General features: G+C 41.1%; 1 protein-coding gene across 1 annotated transcript in view; it reads left to right on the top strand.

The window, feature by feature from the left end:
• Window positions 1-3,679: 3,679 nt before the first annotated feature.
• add3a (adducin 3 (gamma) a) overlaps window positions 3,680-9,015 on the top strand; it is a 96,742-nt gene continuing 91,406 nt past the window's right edge. The window contains exon 1 of the mRNA XM_080463516.1: window positions 3,680-3,722. The gene's annotated coding sequence lies outside the window, so the exon portion shown is untranslated. The remainder of the gene's footprint in view (window positions 3,723-9,015) is intronic.

A 9,015-nucleotide genomic window follows, 5' to 3' on the forward strand; every position in this document is an offset into this window, starting at 1 on the left:
AGGTTCACTCTGAAGGCCGCCGGGCCTAAAGATGGATCCGGTCGCTCGCGTTTCAACCAGCTGAATTCATGATCAAGGGAATAAATCACATGGATAAAGGTGTGGTCTGCTTTTCACAAAATGATGCAGGATTTCAAATAAATAATCCAGAGAAAACTTTTAAAGCCACTTGTTTTCTCGCGCATGTGATTTGTTCAGATTCAGCTTAAATCTGCTGGAGCTGATCCTCAGTGGTCAAAAGCTGAATCTGAGATGGTAGTCCTCACTGTCAATCCTTTCTTTTCTTTTTGTTTTTACATAGAATTTAATTCAAATAAATCAACTTTATAAAAGAATATTCTACAAAAACCACAGCAATATTCAAGGGTTAACATCACCAGAAAAACAAGCAAATGAATATAAAACAAATAAAGAAACAAAAAACAACTGAAAGGTGGACACGGGATGGAAGTGATATATAAGATCATATTTGAAATTAAATTAAATTTGCAGATTGGGATTACAGTTATTTTTTGTTTTGTTTTTAGAGATTTGGTAAACTTTTTAAATTCCAGCACACTTGATGTAGTTTTCTGAATTTAAAAAATGTTTGGTTATGTAGGAATAATATTCTTACTAGAACTATCATTGTTGATGTATTCAGTCATGGATTGTGAGGTTGCTATGACAACCAGGGAAACACTCCTGTGTTTGACTGACCAGTTGCGTGATTGTTCTCTTTGTGGACGGCCTGCCTGAGACACTCTTCTGTTCTTTGGTTTTCCTCTGCAGCGGTGAATCAGATGACATGTTTCATGCAGTCCCTCTAGAATTAGAGCTTGAATTTGTAAAGATGTTGAGGTTTGGCAAATAATATAGAGAGACCTTCAGACACCGGACAATTCACACTGTGTAAAATATAAATAAAAGAAAGAAATGCATTAAAGCGAGGCGATCAAGAATCTTAATCTTAAGTGATTGGGATTATGAAATAGATTGAAGCCTCTCACATTCTCTCACACGCAAACCGTTTTTTTTTTCTGTCTCTGCTTTCCTGCTTCATCTCGTTCTTTTCACTCAACCTCCCTCTGTGTTTAAGCCACTCTCAGAATCAGTGTCCGTCCTCCTTCACCTTCCTCTGAGCTTTCCGTAACACTCCCTCTATTTCTTTCTCTTCCTTTCTCTCCGTCCCACAAAACTCAACTCTCCCCTCTCGGTCGCCATCCCACATGTGAGTCCCAGGGATTTAAAAACGAGTGTGTCAGCAGTGTTCAGGTGTTTCTTCCACAGGTGAGGAGGTAGGAACTAAAAGCTGCTTCATCTCGTTTCTTCTGGCCATGGGACCGCCGAGTAAAACCTCTTCCCGACGTCTGGACGTTCATTTTCTAGAGTAAATCTGAGAGTGTAGAATTAAAACGAGGATTAAAGTGTTTATAGATTCACTTATTTAATTTTTGGTTGATGGTTTTGTTTGGCTGAGAAATATAACTCTGATACATGTGAGAGTGACGGTCGGCCGCTCGCACTTTATCATCAGGTTGTTTCATTTTCACTGCAAATTTAAAAAAAAAAAAAAAAAGATTAATGGAGATGAAGTGGGAGAATATATAAAGTTAATCTTCCTTCTGCTCCCTTTCATTCAAGGATTCCAAAACCTTTGTTCTGCATTAAATCGTTTGGTTAATTTCTTTTTCTCTTTATAATGATTTCTAATTTTGTTTTGCACTGAACCAATGGAGATGTGTTCAGGCCCGATACCATGCGAAGCTTCACAGAGCAGGAATCAGGATTTGAAGTGGATCCTTTGATATAAACGCATCCAGCCAACTGAAAATAAGTTTCTCCGAGGATAGAAGTCTAGAGAGCCATGAAAATTCAACCTTGTCATATACGGCAGGTAAAACGCGGCTTTACTCTGTAATTAGAAAAATGTATTCAATAACAGTGCCTACGTCAAAACCTGAGAGCCGCCCGCTGCGATGCCAAAAGACGATGAAAGTCCAAATGCTGAGTCACTCACATAAACTGAGCTGCTCTTCATCGAGCAGCAATGAACTGAATTAAACCTGCACACATCACAGCACACAGCTTAATAAATCATCTCATGACTAGAAATATTCAGTACTACATCTGTTTTGTTGTTAAGGTTTTTTGAGACTGCATCAGGGTGTAGTTTGTACTTTTACTTTCGCCAAACAGTTCAAGTCCAGGCCTTCCTGTGTGTAGTTTGCACTTTCTTCTGTTTTCCGCTTCAAAACAAGCGTCCAGAAACAAGCATGTGAGGTGAATTCGACCTGAAGTCTTGCGTAGGTGTGATGGACTGGTGACCCGTCGGTCCTGGTCAAATAACAAAACATAATACTTCACCAAACAACAGTGGAGCGCAACAGAGTGACGCAAATGAATAATAAAAAAACAACACTTTCTTCAGTGAGTGACTCACACAAACTGGGATTAATTAAAAACTAGTTTGGCTGACCAACCTGGTAATTCTGCTCTGGCGTGGACAAGGCCTTCAGGCCCCGAGAACTGCTGCTACCTGCATATTATTTCTCTGTAGACTCTCGGAATGGTTTTGCATGTAACATCCAACTATAAGCAAGATTCTGAGTTACTGGGACCAGTTAAAAGTCAGTCAAATCACCTTTCTTCCATATTCATGGCCTGTTGGAGCTCATTCTGTGTGAGTTCAGGTTCACCTCATGAGGTGGCTCAGATTTGTAATGTTCCTTCCTTCATTCATTCTCACTTATATTCTATCGAGCAGACGGAGTAACATAATTATTTTTCATGGTCAATTGACTTTCATCCTAATCTTTATCTCCTCCTTCATCTCTGCTGTTTTCAATGTGTAACAACGATTTGAAGTTTCTGAAGGTTCACGTTGCACCTACAGCTCCTTTACCACTAGAGGGAGGTAGTGCTGCATGTATGACCATATCGTGACCCTTGGAGGCAACACTTGCACATGCTTTCTTATATATATATATATATATATCTATATATCTATATATATATATATATATATACTATTTGACAAGATTTCTTTTATTTAAAAAAAAAAAAAAAAAGACAAAAAGGAAAAGAAAAAGAACCTGCAAGCCTCTTGAAGCTCCCTGGCGCCGACGAGAGGACGCGTTCTTCACACCATATGTACTTTATTGATATGACAGAATGAGGAAAACCTTGAAACACAAAGGGAACCTTACAATTGCAATATCATGGGTTGCAAGAAGCTTTATCCAATTCAGGGTTAAAGCTGCGACTATAAACATTATTTAAAAGGAGGATTTTATATTCACAGATTTGTAATCCCATTTGCAGACTGAAATGAATAAAACAACCGACGTGCTTTTTTTTCTTCTCCTGCCGGAATTAGGACAAATATAAATAATACAAGTGTAAAACTGTGCGCCTGTGTCACGTGTGCTCCGTGTCAGGCGAGGGATCTGCCAAAGAGTGAGCCAGCGGCGTGACGGTCGGAGGCTGTACTTCCTGCCACATAGTGAGCGGAGTCGAGCGCCACACAGCATGCGTGCAGCACGAGCAGGGTCTCTCACACACACACACACACACACACACACACACACACACACACACACACACACACACACACACACACACACACACACACACACACACACACACACACACACACACACACACACACACACACACTGGACTGACGTGGAACCAAAGAGCGGGATTCTGTGTTTCTGCGGGCTGCTTTCACCTTCCCGCAGGTATTTGAATCATCTTTACATCATCCTCCTCATCCTCCTCATCCTCCTCCTCATCCTCCTCATCAGGTAGAACAAATACTTTATCATTGGTCTTCATCGTCTGCACGCGTTAAAGTCTGAAGGGAACTCGCGCGGAAGTCTAAACAGCAGTTGTTAAAGCAGCACAGTACTTTATCTACTGTATACTTTATCTTTTCTTTCTCATGCTGTATTCTCTAGAAAATAAATTTCTGTAAAGTCTCAGCAAAGTCCTCCACTATGAAGCTCAGCCACATCACTCACTTATTTATTGAATTACTTGGATAAGCTGTGTTATTTGTTGAAAGAGGTCAAAGATCAGGGTCATTATTAAAGTAGATCACCTAAAATATGCAAAGTACTGAGTCCCAAGGATAAATATTCACTTTAAAACAAGTCTATTATGCCTGAATGTCTTGTTGTTTTAATGCTGCAAATGTTTTTGCTTTTTTAAATTGTTTTCAGCTGCTTTCTAAAAATGTGTTTTGTACAGTGTGCTGAAAGTGATGGATAACATTTAAAAAGGAAACATTCAGACTCTTTATTTTTCATTTTTTTTTTACAAATTTTTCATTTATTACTTTATTTGGATGGGACAGTGCATATTAATGAACAGGCCATCTCTTCATGAGGTTACTGAGGTGACTGTAAATATGCTGGATTCAGCACAGTGACTATTTCCATCCGTTGTCTTATTATTAAAATAGTTTTGCTCCTTTTTTTCCATTTATTTAGAACAAAATCTGTTGAGAACTAAATAATGTCATTACATGTTCTGTATGAAGCTATAATATGTCATTTAGTAATGTTTTGGATTGACAGTGTGTGTTTTTAACGAAAGAAATGTGTGGTGGCTCAAATCAAGATGTAAAACACCGTCGTCAGCTGGTTGTTGATAATGATTTATAAGTTGATGGAAGATATTTGACATGTCCCATAAGCCAGTAGGTTCTTTAATGAGAATGCTTGTAGAGAGCAGTGTCATGAGCTCTGCTTGATATTTGAACTGAAGCTGTTTTTCATTAATTCTCCCGATAGAACGGTTCAATCAATCGTGATTTTATTTGATTGTCATTGTCAGAAATATAAAGAAGTACCGCTGGAGCACCCCAACCCCACCCCACCCCACCCCACCCCACCCCACATGGCATGATGAAGTCAGAGAAAAAGCAAAGTGCATTAAAGGTATCAGGTCATCAGGTAATAGAGTAATGAAAATGTGGTTCAGCTTTTGGCAGTAGGGCTCTCACACAGGTTTCCTCTTTTCGTTGTTCCATTCCAGCACTTTCCTTTTTTTTTTTCCTAGTTGTGATGATGAAAAGTATGTTGGACAGCCCCCCCCCCCCCCCCCACACACACACACACACACACACACACCTGTAGCGGCTCTCACATGATATCTGAAGCTGAACTTCTGACAAATATGTTCATAGTCTCCAAAAGGCCTTTCGTTGTGACTTATTTCATTCTGCTCCCCCCCCCCCCCCCCACCCCCCCCCCCCCCCCCCCCCACCCCATCACCCCCACCCCCTTCCATTTTTTCCCTCCTATGAAAAGCTGTGAATGTTCACCATATGGGCCTGAAATCCAAACCGGTATTCCCCCACATTCTCTGATTCACTCGGATAGAAGGGGCCCAAATTCAGAATCCTTCAGGGACTTTCTATAACTGAGATATTTAACCCAGAGCCGCTGACGTAACAGCTGGAGTATTCAAACATACTCTATTGGTTTTTACTCTGCCTCTGCACATCCTCTTTGATGTGAACTCCCTTTTCTCTCCCGTGTTTCGTAAGTTCTTCATAAATATTCCAGTCCGAGGCTCCAGGGAGACGAGATGGCCGAGGCTCCGGCGAGGAAGAGGAAATGTTCAGGTTTCCCGGGGGTCAAATAAAACCTTTTGAATGTCCTCTATGGGCCTTCAACACGACATGAACCTCCTCCTCTGTTTTCTGTTTTCCCGGCTTCGCCATCCGCAGCGTAGCCGTCGCCTCTTCTACGTACACGTTTCGACCCTCGCCTCTTCACTTTACCTCCCAAACTGTCCGAACGTGTCCCTCCGATATACTTCCTCCTGAAAACGACGAGCGACTTCTCTCAGTGCCGGTCCCCCTGGAAGGGCTGCAGGAAACCACAAGCTGTTTCTGAGGCACATTTCATGGAAAACAGCTTCAAGACTCTCGTGCAGCTCTTTGCTTCCTGTTTTGTTTGTCTTCATTGTATAGTTTGGTCTGATCCCAGATCAGAGAGGACGGTGTCGTATAGGATCGTGACCCCGGGTCACTTTTCTCAGATGGAAAACGACCCACCCCTTAGAATTTTGACCCCTAATATGAAACTTTACCTTTTATAGAACTTAAATGTTCTAATGTAGATATTTATTATAAATATGACTTGTTACTTGTCATAAGCCACTGCTTTTATCTATTATTTGATCTTTCCTTTCATATATGCAATTTCAAAATAAGGCACTACTATATCCTATCTCATGCACTAATAGGAAGTTTATAAACTTTTTTAAATTAATTTCTAAAATTAAATTTCAAGACTAAACAATGCTGAAGTTGTATTACTTAGATTACACATGTGAGAGGTACATTGATATTATTTTTATAACTAGATTATACATCAGATACACATTAGGTATCAGATGACACGCGATATGATTTGTATATAAGGTGTTGAGACACGGGGCGGGTCAGAATTCTATAATAGAAAAGTGTTTTTTTCTCGAGGCAATCATGAGAGGCTCTCAGGAAAATAAATCCAGGATCTGCTGGTGTAAAATCATGGAATTGAACTCAAATGTCTGTCTGAGCTGGATTGTTGTTGAATTTCTTCCAGAATAAATGGTTTCATAACCAGCTGAGACTTTGTTTGAGCTTGGCTGGCAGACAGGAAGTGATATTGGGTGGGAATAGACGGGACAGCCCAGCGGTTTAATAACGGAGCGGCTGAGACCGTGACGGCTGAGTGGAGGGAGCGCTAATGAAGCGCGTCCACTGTCAGACATGTCGGAGCAGGAAAACAATGGATGGGACGCAACGTTTTGTCATTTCTACCATTGGTAGGTCCTGATGCAGACTTGACTTCACTGTGTGAGCCTGAAGCCCTTTAAAATGCTCACCGCCCTGTGAATGTGAACCTGTCCAGAGGACAGCGATGACTTCATCGTTACCTCACCCTGCTCTGCTCGAGGACTTGATCAGAAACATGTGGCTGCACTCTCACAGCACACTGCAGAGTCACTGAGTGTGTGTGTGTGTGCGTGCGTGCGTGCGTGCGTGCGTGCGTGTGTGTGAGCGAGCGTGTGCGCTGGCTGACTTGTTGTCATTATCCTGGATTTTCTCGTCTCTCCAGGTTTTGACACCACCTCGGCGGGTTTGTTCTGGCTTTAAACATCACGCCTTCAGGCTCGTACCTTCATTTCTGCAACACCCATGAAACCAAATAGCAAACGTGATGTTTGATGTTCTATATTTATTGGCATGTTTATTACCCTCTGTTATTTTAGATTAAATACCATATTCAAGTAGCTTTATTGGAAGCAACATTGAGCTCATCCATCCATCGTCTGTTGCTGCAGTCCCGTACATAGAGAGAACATGCACCTCACAAAAAGGCCTTCAAATCCATTCTGGACTCCATCTTTGGACATTCTTGCTATGAGACAAAATTTCAAACCACTATTTCACAATGCTGAGTGATATCAGCCGAACATGGTGCAAGTCTTGCTATATTGATATAATTCGAAATGAATATCAATCATGTCGATGCTCTTTTTCTTGCTTTTGTTGTTTATTTTTCATACAGTTTGTGACAGTTTGTGACCTCAGACAGTCACATCTACCTGGTGGACGGGTCAAGGCAGTATGGCTCCGTCTGGTTGTGTATGAACAGTGTATGGAAACACGATTTATTTGCAGTTTGTTGATATATGCCGATATCTCGACTATACATTTACTCACATGAAATATTGTTGATTATTTGAGCTTCGTAGCTTTCATGAGGAAACATCCTCTCGTCCTTTTTTTAAACTTTATTAGAGAGGTGGTGGGTTACAGGACTGCATTTCTGTGGGTGAAGGGAGGGCCCCTGCTTGTAACATGTTCAATATGCTGCACTTTAATGTATGAAAGGTGCTCTATAGATAAAGACTGAATAATTGAAATGTTGATTATTCAATGCAACCTATTTTGATTCCTTCACCTGAGGCTGTTTGACTGTTTTATTGCACCAAATGGATTTACCTTTTTTAATTTTGGCATTGTATATTTTCTTCCGTCTTTTTTATTTTATTTTATTTTATTTTATTTTATTTTATTTTATTTTATTTTATTTTATTTTATTTTATTTTATTTTATTTTATTTTATTTTATTTTAAATCTTTTAAACTTTTCTTTAAAAATTGTAATACTGATAACTCTGACCAGAGGAGTCGAGCAGAGCCCAGAACAGCGTCTTATTTCAAGCCATTGTTCCTCCACAGCCCGGGTGCTTGTTTGATGCGATGCGTATGTGGGCCGAGTGTTTTGGTTTGTTTGTTTTCTAGAGGTCAGAGACGGGCGGAGCTACAATAACCTCATTATACACCCGTGGCTGGATGAATTACTGAAAACATCTGATGTCTCCGATGTCCAGGCTGCAGAAGCAAGTGTGTTTGCATTGGAATGTCCATTTGTGCCTGTTTTGCTTCTGTGTGTGTGTGTGTGTGTGTGTGTGTGGGGGCAGCCCCTCACCGAGCGGCACCGCAGGGTTCGCCCATGCAGCTGAGGTATTAAAGAGAAGTAACCATGGTGACGGGGTCGGCCTCTGACCATGGGAGGAGGAGAGGTGCCAGATTTTGGGGCTAAATGAGCTTTAGAGGCAGACAGCGGCTCTTTTGAGCCCCCCGCCCCCCCGCCCCGTGCCCCCCCCTGGTCGTCACCTTATTAAGGCGTCTCTCCGAAGGTCAAAACTCTTCACTTCTTGAAAGTTCAGAGCTGACATGGGAATGTCGACTCGACCAGACAATTACAACTTTTAATCATGTGGAGTGTTTGTGATTGACGAGGCTGCTTGAGCTTGACTTGATGGAATTTTATAGTTTGATAAACTTTCACGTCATGTGGAGGAACCTGATCATCAAAGAGCTGGTTATTATGTAACCGCATGCATGAAGGCTTATTCCTTACTCAGGTTTACGCCCTGAATGTCTTGAGTTCTTGTACTCGTTCGTCATAATGACATGAAAAATGCAAAAATTTGGAGATCAAACTTGTTTTGCCTGGGTGGG

Source organism: Lipophrys pholis, assembly GCF_963383615.2.
Source record: "Lipophrys pholis genome assembly, chromosome: 5".
In the NCBI taxonomy this organism is placed as follows: domain Eukaryota; kingdom Metazoa; phylum Chordata; class Actinopteri; order Blenniiformes; family Blenniidae; genus Lipophrys; species Lipophrys pholis.